Consider the following 14,006-nt stretch of genomic DNA (forward strand, 5'->3'; position numbering starts at 1 on the left):
GCAGAGAATCCAGCATTCCAAGCAGATTGCAACCTCCTACAATGCATTTTCATCGATCTTGAGGTATTTTCATTTGTGCCGAGCTATGTAGTTTCATATTTTTGTGTAAAGGAAACCCTAGTTTGCATAAATGGCTTCGAGTTCTAAGAAAACCCAAGAAAAAGAATTGTTTGAAGTACAGCTAGTATCAAATGAGGTTAGGCAACATGATTTTTTCCCTATTCTTGAAGTTGCATACAAAAATGACCCAGCCAAAGCCCTTTCTTGCATACCCCCAAACGTTGTTATGGTCCAGGATGTAAGAAGATGCTGCAATTGAAAGATAGGAGCCCTAGGAGACATGGAAATAAGAGAAGCCTCTGCAAAGCTGTGTGTTGATGGAGTATTAAAAGATGAATGCAAAATTGTTGAAAGGAAGGGTTTAACACAAGTTTTGATTTTTCCCACCATGTTCAAGATAGAGTGGATTAGACTTGTATTGAGCATAATTCATGATGGTACTCTGTGGTTGGAAGATGTCCCTGTCAAACTCACAAAAAGAATCATTCATAGGGTAACTGGATATCCTACCCTAGATCGACACAAGACCTTGAGAAGTGAATCCAAGGAGGTTATAGAAAAGAACATAGATGATCAGTGGAACAAAAGAGGAATGACTGCTCATACCATTCAGGATCCTCTAGTTGAGTTTTCTATTAGAGTTATTGCCCACAAATTCTACCAATCTAGTAGACTCAACAGTGTGTCATGTATAGTAGTAGATGTATGTTAAAAATTGGTGAAAAAGGATCATACTTATGATCTTGCTGAACTGCAATTGCAATAGATAAATGAAAACTTAATAGCCATAAGAAGGACAAAGGGTGCTCAATGTAAATTTGGAGCAATTTTGGTTTGTATATTCTTTTATGTTGAGAATGAATTTCCTTCTTTTGGAAAAGTTACATGGAGAAGTGATAGGACTATCATATCCCAAATAAATGAATATATAGAACAAATGGGAGACAATTTTGATACCTTGATGACAAGATATTTTGAGGATTTCAAGAAATCCATGAAGCAAAGAGTGAGAATACCAATTTCCTTAGTAGAAAAACATATTAATGATGTATGTTTCTTAGTTGATATTGACTTCACCTATATTCAAGCAGCAATTCCAAGGGTGAGATGGCTAATGCCATTTGGTGATGAGGTCAACATTGATGAAGCATCCACAACAATAACTACATTATTGGCAGAAGAGATAGATAAAAGTGCCCCACACTTTGGCACTTATGATGTGGTAAGGTCAAAGATAAATACGGAATTAAAAACTGCCTCCACATTGAAAAAGAAAGATAAATTGATGAAAAAAATTAAGAAGAAATTTGGTGAAGGGTAGAGGCTAAAGCTGAAGAAGATGACGATGACAATGATGATGAAGAGGATGAACAAGAGCAAGGACCAATGGAATTAACTCAAGGCCTAGGTGAAGACAAGGAGGAAGGTGCTGAGAAAGAAGAAGCCAAGGAAGCACCAATCCAGGCCGAGCCAAAGAAGAGAAAGACAAAAGATCAGCCTCCAGCTCAACCCAAACTAAAGAAAACATCCACACCATCACCCCAAAAGCCAACAACCAAAGCTACAACAAGGGCCTCTACTCAAAAAGCTAAAGAGGAAGCTACAAAGAAGAAACCAATCAAGAAGACACAAGAAGAGCCAAGGAAAAGAAGAAAATATGTAGCTCAACTTGATATCGATGAAGAAGATCAATTTGAAAAGGTAAGCCATTTTTCAGTTGATACATTATGTAAAAAGATTGGAAATGGATATTTAAGCAACATAAATAAAGTTGATTTCAATAAATTCACTAAAGAAGAATAGAATAGAATAGAAGAATCAGTTTATGAAATGATGGCATAGTTCAAGTACACTCCTCATGAACTAGATGGACAATTGCTAGATGAACTGTCTAAAATTGTAGAAGACAAATGGAATTTCTATTTAAGAATGGAGAAGGAGATGAGAGAAACAACCCTAGCAAGCATATTTCCTGATTTGACTAAGGAGCAAATAGAGAAAGCAATCAAAAGGCACAATGCCAGGTTTACACCTAAATACAGGGCATTCTTCATTCTCCAAAACAAAATGGAAGATATTGTACAAAGAAAAACAAAATCATGGAAGAATTTGTACAAAAAGATTGAAGACTTTCTTGAAGAAGAATACAAGGAAGAAGCTACTGCTCCACTAGAAGAGAGAAGAAAAAAGAGAGAAGAGAAGACAGGAGTAGAGCAAGGTAGAGAAGAAAAGAAGGAAGAAGAAAAGAAACAAGAAGAAGAAAAGAAGGTAGAAGAAAAGAAACAAGAAGAAGAGAAGAAGGAAGAAGAAAAGAAAGAAATAGAGGAGGAGACACAAAAGCAAAATGAAATGGCAATAGCTGAGGAAGAGCAGCAACAAGATCAGAGTGTGCAAGACACACAATTGCCACCTTCTAGCCCTCCTCATGTACCCATCACACCTGCAGAAACTATAACTATACAGGATGTTCCTAACACTTCTGATCAGAACATTAATCCATTAATTGCAAAGGATCTCAAAAGGATCCATGACCAATCTATGCAACAAGCAAGATTATGTGCAGATCTAGTATTGATCAGTATGGATGAATTACAAAAACTAGTAGAAAACACAATTAGAGATAAGGTGAATCCACAAGAACCACCTTCCATCATCTCTATAGCTACTAGTGGTCAACTCCATATGCCAACAGTTGTTTCAACAGGCATAGTTGACACCACAATTTAGAAGCCGAGTGCAGCAGTAGACAAAGAAATAGAACAAATAGGAGAGACTATTACGTCTGATCCTACAACACAAACTCAAGGTACACTTCCTACAATTAAAATTATTGATCAAGGTAGACAACAGGAGGAGAAAATAGAAGAAACCCCTAAATATCAGGAGGCAATACAAACATTGATAAATTTTCCTACCTCAGGGACTCCTTCACAAAAGCCATTACAAATATTAGCACCAGGATCAAGCTCTACAAAAGTTGCAAGAGTACTTCGCTATGGAGACCCTGAACTAGATGAGGAGATAGTCATACCAAGTTATGACTAAAAAAAAAAAACATTGATCAAATTAATGAGGTGCAAGAAGCATTAAATAGAAGAAAGAGGCAAGAGATACTCAGGAAGGAGCATAAAAAAAAACAAACTTTACATGAAATTAGAGACATATTTATGGATGCCTTCAACATTCAGTCACCAGATGAGTCTAAGCATATCATGGAACAATTATCAGATATTGTTGAACAGGTGACAAATGCAGACCTAGAGACAAATGCAAAACTCATGGAATAGTCTGAAAGAAAATTTCAAGGAAAAGTTAATGAGAAAATATCTAGTGAAATAGCACTTTCACAGATTGAATTGGCAAAGGTCATAGACAAAGTGAAAAAGGTACTTGAGAATATATTCTCATTGTACAAAAAGTTGTGTGACTTTTCATATTTCACACAAGAGACTAGCCAAAAGATAATGAGCCTGGAGAGAAATTTGAATATTTCTAGCATGCAGCTACCAAAAGATCCAACTCAAAGTGAGAAGCATTTTGCTCAAATGCTTCACACTCAAAAAGAAATAGCTGTATTAATAGCAGAAGAGGCCACCATCAAGGCAAAACTATTGCAACTCCAATCCTCCATAACCCCATATTTGGAAATCCTCCATAAAGAACAAGTCTATGCTGAAACTGTTCTCAAAAAAGACCCTAATCTTTCTACTTCAGAAGAACTTATTCACCTTGCTATAGAGATTACCATCCAACACAAGTCATTGGAAATTTCTTTGCACAATTGGGATGGAGCTCTCAGGATGATTATGGAGGTAAACAACACATTTTTGGCGAAATATGGTCTTAACCCTTAAATCCCTCTAACATAAGTGTCAAAAAGGGGGAGACAAGAATGAGGGAGATGAGAGAATGGGGGAGATAAGATAAAAAGGTGGAGCATGATATACAACATCAAATTTTGGTTACCAAGATAGCACAGATAATGCCACAATCAATTCAAGGGGAGTTACAATAATTTTGAGGTATATATATTATAAATTACAAAATTTTGATTAAGGTTTTAAAACCTGTGTATGTACATCAAGCAAATTAATAAATGTACTCATAAGGTCAGTTAAGTGTTTTTGTCACTCATGTCAAAGGGGGAGATTGTTAACCTCAAAATGGTTTTTGACACTTGAGTGCCAACACACTTAACCAATTTCTACATTGGAGCCAAGTACGCCATGTATGCCAAGCCACAACATGAGCCGAGTCAGGAAAGCCTTCAGATGCCAAGTGATCTTTAGGTGTTGAGTGAAGATCAAGTGCCGAATGACTTTAGGTGCCGAGCATGAAAAAAGTGCCAAGTGGCATTTGAGTGTCGAGTCATAGACGATGTCGAGCAATACAAAAATACAACAGGAGCCAAGTAAGCCAGTTTAATATAAGTGTCGAGCATCAAGAATTAGTAAGTGTCGAGCAACACAGATGCACATATGAGTTTGTAACTTTACAAATGCAAATGTAAACAGTTTTCATGGCCGACATATGATGAATTTCAAAGGATTAAAAGGATAAGAATGAATCTTTTGTCTTTCCTATGTGATCTACATGCAACCAATAAGAAAAATGAAGAAGGCATGCAACCAATAGTAAATGTGCAAGGAATGAGCAAGAAACAGAGATTCAATATGGATCGTAGATCCATACCTAACCCTAAGTCTTTGAGTGTCTTTATAAGGAAGACTAAATCTCATTGTATGTGTGTGGATGGATGAGGGTGTGTAAGGAAAACTAATTTTTAGAGTAAAGAGTATCAAATCACAGAGGATCAAGATCAGAGAAAGCAGATCAAGTGCCTGTATTCAGCAATTGAAGGATTGTAAACTATCAGGTTTATTATACCTAATACTCTCTAGCAATTGTATTAGAAAGAAAACCCTATGGTGATAGGTTAGCTTAGCAGCTATTTTGTAGATCCTATAAATAGGTGATTAAATCCTTTAACAAGGTAACACTTCATGTAAAGTGTTTAAAATCCTTTAATCAGGTCACTATTGATACAGTGTAAAGCCTTTAATAGGGCAGACCATCAGAAGTGGTTAAACATTATTGCTGCAGTAATTTTTGTGGGTATTATCCCCACCCTAGTTTTACCTTCTTATTCCTAGAGGGTTTCTGGGTTACCAAAATCTCAAGTGTTATGTGGTGATGCATATGTGTTTCTCATAATTGTTTGATGTGTTTATATGCATGTAATCTACTTTCAGTTAAAAGTTTTAATGGTCAAAGTACAGTACTTCTGATTCACCCCCCCCTCTCAGAAGCATTATTCCTATTTGAATATTCCAACAATAATTTAATTTTTGTGATTCCTTTTTGGGAAAGGTACCTAACACACCAAATATTGATGAGAATATTTTTCCTCATCTTTTTATCGAATATTTTTAATAAATTTTTATTTGACCATAAAGTAGATTTTGAAAACCTCTAGTGTATGACCATCATAATCCAATGAAAACTTCATCTTTTTCCAATTTTTATTATTATATTGAAGTACATTCTATGTAGATTGATGGCATATAATTCATTTTCCAAAAAAATGTAAAATAAAAAAAGTTATTGAAATTTTAGTTAACCATACTATTTGAAGTTTAGGTACAAATTTGGATTAATAAATATTGTATAAATACTAAAATTAATCACACCACTATTAAATTTATATTTTTAGAATCTAGATAAAGAGTACTATAAAGGGTTTTCATTTTATCAAAAAATTCATTTAGAAAGTCCTCATAAAAATTATGACAAGGAATTTTTTTTATGTTCCTATGCTTTAGCCAAGTTTTTGCTAGCACAAGCACATGCTTTGTCCTACCAAGCCTATCCCAAGAAAAAACCCAAAGCAACCTATGGCTTGTCAAATTTTAATTTTAACATGTGGGTACACATTTCAAAATGGGTACCCATTTCTAAGAGTGGATAAAAATGAGTTTTCAAGTGCCAAGAATTAATTCTTTGAATTTTTAGAAATGGGTACCCAATTTGAAGTGGGTACCCATTTTTTTAATAAATAGGTACTTATTTCTAGTGACAAAGTTTTTTCCTCAAGGACTTTTATCGCTTTGGTACACAAATTCTTGCATTTACTACATTATGAAATAATAATTTGTGTTTTGGAGACCATTTTAGAGTAAGAACCATAGTGGGGGTGATATCTATATTAAAAACTATTCTATATTTAGAGTATAGCTTATTAAAAAGTGAAATGCACTTTCTTTCAAGACCATTTCTTAGAGATTACTACTTACATTATAATATAAAAGGATTATGATCTTAATGTAAAAAAAAGGGTTATGATAAAGAGTGATTTGAAAACAACATTAAAGTCATTCTTGAACATTTCTACTAGATAGCTCATTCTGATCACATACCAAAACTATGCTAAATAATTCTTCATTCCTCTTCTATCATATAATTTGTACATCAACCTTATTATCCATCAAAATAGTATCAATCTACAACCTTCAAACAACTAATCTAATAAAAAACCCGATCTTATATATTATTCATCAAGGATGATCCTTTATAAGTTTCCAAAAGAGAAAAATGTAAAATGCAAAGAAGGTTGGGTAGATCATTGCCAAAAGCATTCTCTTAACATTGTTAATTATCGAAAATATATATTTCTAGATCATCTATATCATCTCAATATAATAAAAGACATATATCATCAATATTTTAGGATCATTATTTGATCCATTAGCTATCTTCCTTTGCTCATTTGTCCTTTGTCAATGTGATACTCTCTCTTGCATAACTAATTTTTGATCACTATCAATTGTAGTGAAGTTAGGATATGGTAGAAGACATCCCCCTAAATTTCCCACTAGGTTCACTGCAAAACATTATGTCATTCCTTTTTGTACCAAGGTTTCCTTTTTCGCCTTCCAACTAACTTTATTCTTCCACACTTAGGACCATTTTCTTCAATCCTTTGGTAATGGTAGGAGATCATCATAAACATGTATTATTTTGATCGATGATAGCATTCAAGCCATTATTTGGTGTCTATTTCTGAAAATAAAAAAGGTGTGATAGAAATGCTTTGATATTCTAGAAAACTCAATGGAGGTGAATTAGTTCTAAATTAAATCTTTTATAAATTTCATACATTTGGATCTCATAGATTAATATATTAACAAACTAACCAAAAATATATTAACAAGAATAATAAAACACATAGGAAATACATAACAAAAACTAAACTTTAATATAAAAAATTGTAGATGGGAAAAATCACAGAGAAGCTAATACTCATGAATACAAATAATGGTTAATTTGGCATTGGTTAAGGTGATTTTTATAAATGGTTCTCACTACCAAAATTCTCACTATAGGTGAGTTAACTTCTTAGAAGGTCTTACATACTTGAAGAATAAGAATGAAAAAGGAAGTCAACCATTAAAGTACAACTACCAAAAGAAACAATAGCTTATATGATCTATTCATAAAAATAACTTTACAATTGCATATAATCTTGTGTAATATTTTAAAAATATTCTTCCCAATAAATTTGATTTAACAAAATTTCAACACAATTAACTGGTTATTTATCTTGATCTTTAAAACATGAAAAAATAAGTATGTATATCAAAACATAATTTGAAATAGGTCTAGACTAAAGATTCCTGCTTTAGGGAGGAATGATAAGTGAACCATAGAAAACCAAATACATCAACCAAAAAATATGTCATGTAAATATCACAATTATCAAATCCAAAGAAGAGAATATATAGTTAGAAATCATGTGTTTGGATCACATTAACATATCCTAAAATTGGATATAAAATGATAAATAAATGAGTTAAAGAATACTGAAATTTCAGTATCATATCTAGAATATCACATAATTTTGGCCCATGGTTAGATACAAGGATCACAAAATACATCATAAGAACATGTTTTCTATAGTGATAACCCTCTAACCATAAAATCCTCAAACACACATCTATAATAATTATAAAATATGAGTACAAACCAACCATATATAAATTTTGTTTCAAATAGAGATAATCATTATGACACTCTAACATTGCAATAAAAAAATTCTGTGTAGGGTAATTGTCAAATTCTTCCAATTTGAATAAGGGTAAAAAGAAGAATAAAGGCCTTATTTTCTTCTACTCTATTATTAGGGAGAAACAGAAATATAGTCATCATCCTGTAAAGAAGACCACATTTGAAATCTAAAAAGAATATCAACATGAATGATGGGGAAATTTAAAATACTTGATTTTAATTTGGACCCCCCGAGCATGGATCTATTGGGGGTGTATTTTCATTCTAAAAATTCTAATGAAAGTAGGAAATATAACCTTATGAATTTGGAAAAGAATTTTTCTACCTCTCGCATAGGGTATATGATGAGCACAAATAATGTTACTATGGATGGTTAGAGTATGATTTTGAAGTCAACAATTTCACACTACTACATTTGGACTTGAATTGCAATGAAAAGATGTCATAATTGCGATGGCCACTGATCGCCCAAGTGATAGAACCACAAATTGGCTCCCATCGGATGGGCATCAAACTTTTCTTGTCACAAATTATGACAACAAGGGCATCTGTCACAATTACAATGGATAAAACTGTTGTAACTTGGAAGAAGGAAGGGGCAATATGTCATGTTGATGCTATCACAATTGTGATGTCCATGCAACAACTATGCTCTGGAAAAGACATTAAACCGTCATAACTAGCCATTGTAATTCTGACAATTATACTGTCCAAGTGATGGCTAGCTATTAGAATGTACCATCACAATTGTGACAAATAGCTGAATTATTAAAAAAAAATATAAATTCATGTTTTACCCCTCAATTGCGAGAAGTTAAATTCATGTTAAACACCAAGAAGTTATAGAAGTGACCAATTATATCAAGGCCCTGATGAATTGAATAGATAGTTGTGATGAGATTGCTACATGTTCAAGCCCTTTGTTGTCCTCTTTCTACTAGAGAGCCACATGTGCTTGTCAAATATCTTATGCCCCTGTATTTCCTTTTCCTTTTCCTTCAAAACTAACCACCACATCCAAAACACTTCTTGACATAATTTAATTCAGACCATGAAAAGGAACACCATTATCTCAAAGAATTACCACCTTCCAAGATGGTGTACAAGAATCATAAACCCAAAATGCTTTTTTCACTGGTGTGGGTGCAAAGAGAATTACTATATATGAAGAACCCATGTCATCCACAACAATTTCCCTCTAAGTAAGATGTTATCCCCATCTAGATTTAGAGAAAGACAAATAAAAAGCATAGATTGAAATGTTAAAGACAAATAAAAAGCATAGATTGAAATGTTTATTTGAAGGCAATCTATTGCATTGTGTCTATTTTGAGGGGGGTTGTGAAGCGTGTCAAAAACAATAGGGAGAGAAACAAGATTTGGGATTTTATCTTGGGTAGCAACCATAGGCTAATTCTAACACACATTTCTACCATTCTGACCCCAATTTTAGTGATGGGTATTATGCCTGAAGTGGGTGTTATGTTTTAAAACCATTTTTATTGTCTAGATTCACATAGTTAAATGTCATGTAATCATAGGTTAATGTTGATCTTCACTTGGTTTCAAGAATAGTTTAATATTCTCTACTAATCAAGGCCAACCACATGAAGGTGGAAGCTCATTCCCCACCCCCACCCCCCAACATCTAAATTCCCTATTAACATCTAAAATATTTAAGAAATGATCAATCTTTAAAGTACAAAAAAAGTTCCAAACCTGCAAAAGTGACATCATTTTCCCATCTTCTGGTGCATGTCATTTTTTTGTCACATCCAAAATAAGATTTTGCCACTCTAAATTGAGAATACACGTGTAGTTATGTTCTATATGCATGGAAAAGAGGTGGAGCTGAAAAAATGTAGCATGATTACATTTATTTAATAGGTCTATTCAGTTTTTAAAATTATAGACCATTATGAACATTAAAACTTTAGCTGCAAGAGTCAAAGTGACAATGATTGTGATGGTCTATAACTTAAAATACCTAATTAAAGACCTCTAACAAAAATACAAACCTATTGCATTTTTCAGCTCCACCTGATGTCATATGCATATGAATTGAGATTGCATATTGAACTTTGGCCTACTTCTACATTTCTAGAAACCAAGAGATTCACACAATTAGTTGTCATGCAATCATAGTTTAATGTTAAGCTTCACTTGGTTTTGAGAATAGTTTAATATTCTCTAATAATCAAGGCCAACCACGTGTAGGTGGAAGCTCATTTGGCCCCCCCCCTCTAAATTCCCCATTAACATCTAATTTTTTTAAGAAAATATCAATCTTTAAAGTACTAGGAAGTTGGGCTATACTCAGGGGAAGTCCATTTTCATTGCTCATGAGAAATTCATCACAATTCTTTAGTGTTCTTGTACATCTAACATAGGTACATCCAGGAATGTCTTGATTGCCTCCTACACAAAATGAATTTCCAATATTACAAAATGCCCCCTAAGATATAGTAGTTCAAGTGAAATAAACACACGAGAAAATGAGAGAGAAAAAGCGGAATCTACTTACGAATAGGTGTTGCCATCACATTTGTGGCCATGCTATGTGTTGAGTGAGTTTTATTGTTTTTATGTTGTGCCAAGATCTCTCTATTTATATACATATATAGACATGCACATGTGTGTGTGTGTGTGTGTATGTATTTATACACATATATATACATATACATATACATACACATACATACATACATACATATATAGAGATCACAAGGGCATGACAATGAGATGCAAAGATCACAAGGGCATGGCAATGAAATGAAAAGATCACAAGGGGACGACAATGAAATCCTAGATCTCCACCGATCTCCACCCTCTTTCATGCACAACTCTCCACAATCAATCAAAACAAATGGGGAATGATTAATGTCTTGTTTTCTTTGTTGTTTTGTTTATAATCCAATATAATCCACAATCCACAAGATCTTTTTGTATATATACATACATACACACATATATATATACATGCATATACATACATACATACACATACATATATACATACACACATACATATATATACAAACATACATGAAAACAACCTATGCTACATTTTTTGGAGACATGGGAGAAGTTACTACTGGCTTCAGTACTTAATAACATTCTGGATCATATAGTGATGCCCAAATTAATAGCTCAATAGTAGATACTTGGGATCTATGTAGGGAGATTGTGCCAACACATGCATGGTACATCCTTGGCTTCCATTTTTGGGTGAGTGTATTGAGCCTTTATATCCAACCATTCATTATAAATTGGTGAATGCGCTTCATGTCTAGCATGCAAGTTATGCATCTACACATGCAATTTTATCACCTTGGAAAACTGTATTTTGTATTGATAGCTGGGAATAGCTGATTGTTCATTTTATTGTACCTAATCTAATGATAGTTCTATAGAAATTTGTAATCAACCCAACTAATTAGCAACTAGAACCATTTAATTGGATTATGGCTTGTTTCTTTCTAAAAATATCTGCTATGATATGTTTTTGTAAAAATTTTTGCGAACTTTGCCTATTTTTCTCGGTCTTTATTATTTTTGTGCAAGATCTTGAGGTAAGTCACTTAGCATGGGTTGAATGAGTTTTATTGTTTTATTATTTGTATTCTAGAATATGTATGCAACTGGATAAATTTTGTTGTTGTGCCAAGATCTCTCAGTATACATACATACATATACATAAATAATAGTAATACATGTATTGCATTTGGATAAAAGCACAAACCTGTGCCACCCTTTTATAAAGGAAAAGGCTAACAAAAGTATAACAATTCATCTTCAATGACATAAAAATGGTACTATTATTTATAATTTGATAATGAAGTAAACTAATGAATGTGTAGAAATGGATAATTTTAGGATTATAATTTGAAATAATTATTTGGAATAAGAATTGATATATTTTCCTAATTTTTAAAGACAATTTTTTACTTGCTGAAAAACGTTGAAAATTAGAGGTCTAGTTCCCACCACAAAATAATGTGGAAATAAACTTATTTCCTTTCAATCTTAGATTATGTTATAGATAACATATATAGCTAGAACAATAAAAAATAAAAATTAGCTTTAGAACTATATTTTATCTTTTATAATGACTCAAAATTAACTCATATGAAATTGATAGTTTTCATCTCCCACCACATTTTTCAAAACAAATCTTTTCTAACCAAAAGAAAAATTATACATTCTTGAAGATGACTCTCTCCTCTAGAACTTCATGTAATTTTAAAATTTTTTTGATATCATTTGATATTTTTTCCTTTCTCAAACTTGACATCTTCTCAAGGGTTAAAATACATGTAGAAAATTTTAATTACAATATACTATATCTACTTAAAACAATGTAAACTCTATATGAGAATATTCTTGACTTTGAACTCTCTAGAATGGTGTTTATATGTTATTAAAAAATATCATTAAAAATAGTAAGAGTTATTGAAACATCATTTTTTTGAAATAATTTTATTTCTTTAGTAATTTGATAATAACTAGTATAAAATATGCATTTAATAGACATTTCCAATCAGAAAAGTGTGAGACCATATATAACTTAGATAGAGTGAATTTGTTAGATCATATGTTTGAATAAAATTGATTTTTAGATAGAAATACTCAAATTTAGTCATTTTTGATAAGTCAGCTTGAAAGGTGACACAACTTTTTACTTTTACCCATCTATGTTTGCTTTGCCATTGTGTATAAGAGTGTTTTAAGGTTGGGAACCACTTCAATATCCTTTGCATGGTTTAGAGGTAATGTCATTGTGGTAGAGGCTTCTACAAGGGAATGAGCCTCATGATTATGCCATTTACAGAAAAGAAAAAATTCCTTTTTCAACTCCTTACACTCAACTCTTCACGAAAGTTATTCTTCTAGTAATGAGAATAGTTATTACAAGTTCTTGGGAGCCAAGGGACCCTAAACCTATGCTAAGTTTTTTGGACACATGGGAGAAGTTACTATTGGCTTTAGTACTTAATAACATTCTGGATCATATAGTGATACCCAAATTAACAACAATAGTAAATACTTGGGATCCTCATAGGGAGACTATGCCAATACATGTGCCAATACATGCATGGTTACATCGTTGGCTTCTATTTTTGGGCTAGCATATGTGATGCAGGAGCATCTGGACATGTAAGGATCCCTAAAGAAGACAAAAGAAGATGGATCAGAGGCAAGGAGGAGTTTAAACCAATAAATTGGCATGTGTTGAAGCCAATCAAGGTCTTAGAAGGCTTTAAAGATGATAAAAATGTAATGAATCCTAAAGGGCTTGTTAAGGACCTTAGGATCTTTGATAGTGAAATATGGGCATAATTGCATATTGGAGTGAATTGGGTCCTTAGGAGTCTTATAAAGGTTTAGGATTGGTTAAATTGGTCTTGAGGACCTAATAGGAAATTTTAGTGGGTTAATTAGTTGTTTTATGAATAATAAATTGTAAGTAGGGAAATTCAAATATTTGAATCCTAACAATTACTTCCATTTTGGGGGGAAATTAGATTTAACGAGTTTTAGGCATAACTAGGCATTGAAACTGATCCAAATTGGTTGTAATAGTTGTAATGGATTCTATTAAGTCAAGTTTGAGGTAGTGTACATAGCGAGTAGTATTGGGATTGATCAATTGTATGGACTATGTAAAGATAGCCAATAAAAACTTTATTTTTCAAGCATTTGGTGCATGCTGGCTTGACTATAATTGATTTCTTGTAGTTTTATGATCTCATAAGCCTTTTTTCTTATTTTTTGATCAGTTCCTAATGTAATGAAATTTTTGAAGTTCATTCCTTTCAAGTTTCTTGTTGTTGCTTTGAGGGTTTCATTATTTACATTAAGAAGTTTGAGTTTCTACTTGA

This window comes from Cupressus sempervirens, chromosome 8 (assembly GCF_028749045.1).
Source record: "Cupressus sempervirens isolate cs-2001-9-10 chromosome 8, ASM2874904v1, whole genome shotgun sequence".
NCBI classification, from domain to species: domain Eukaryota; kingdom Viridiplantae; phylum Streptophyta; class Pinopsida; order Cupressales; family Cupressaceae; genus Cupressus; species Cupressus sempervirens.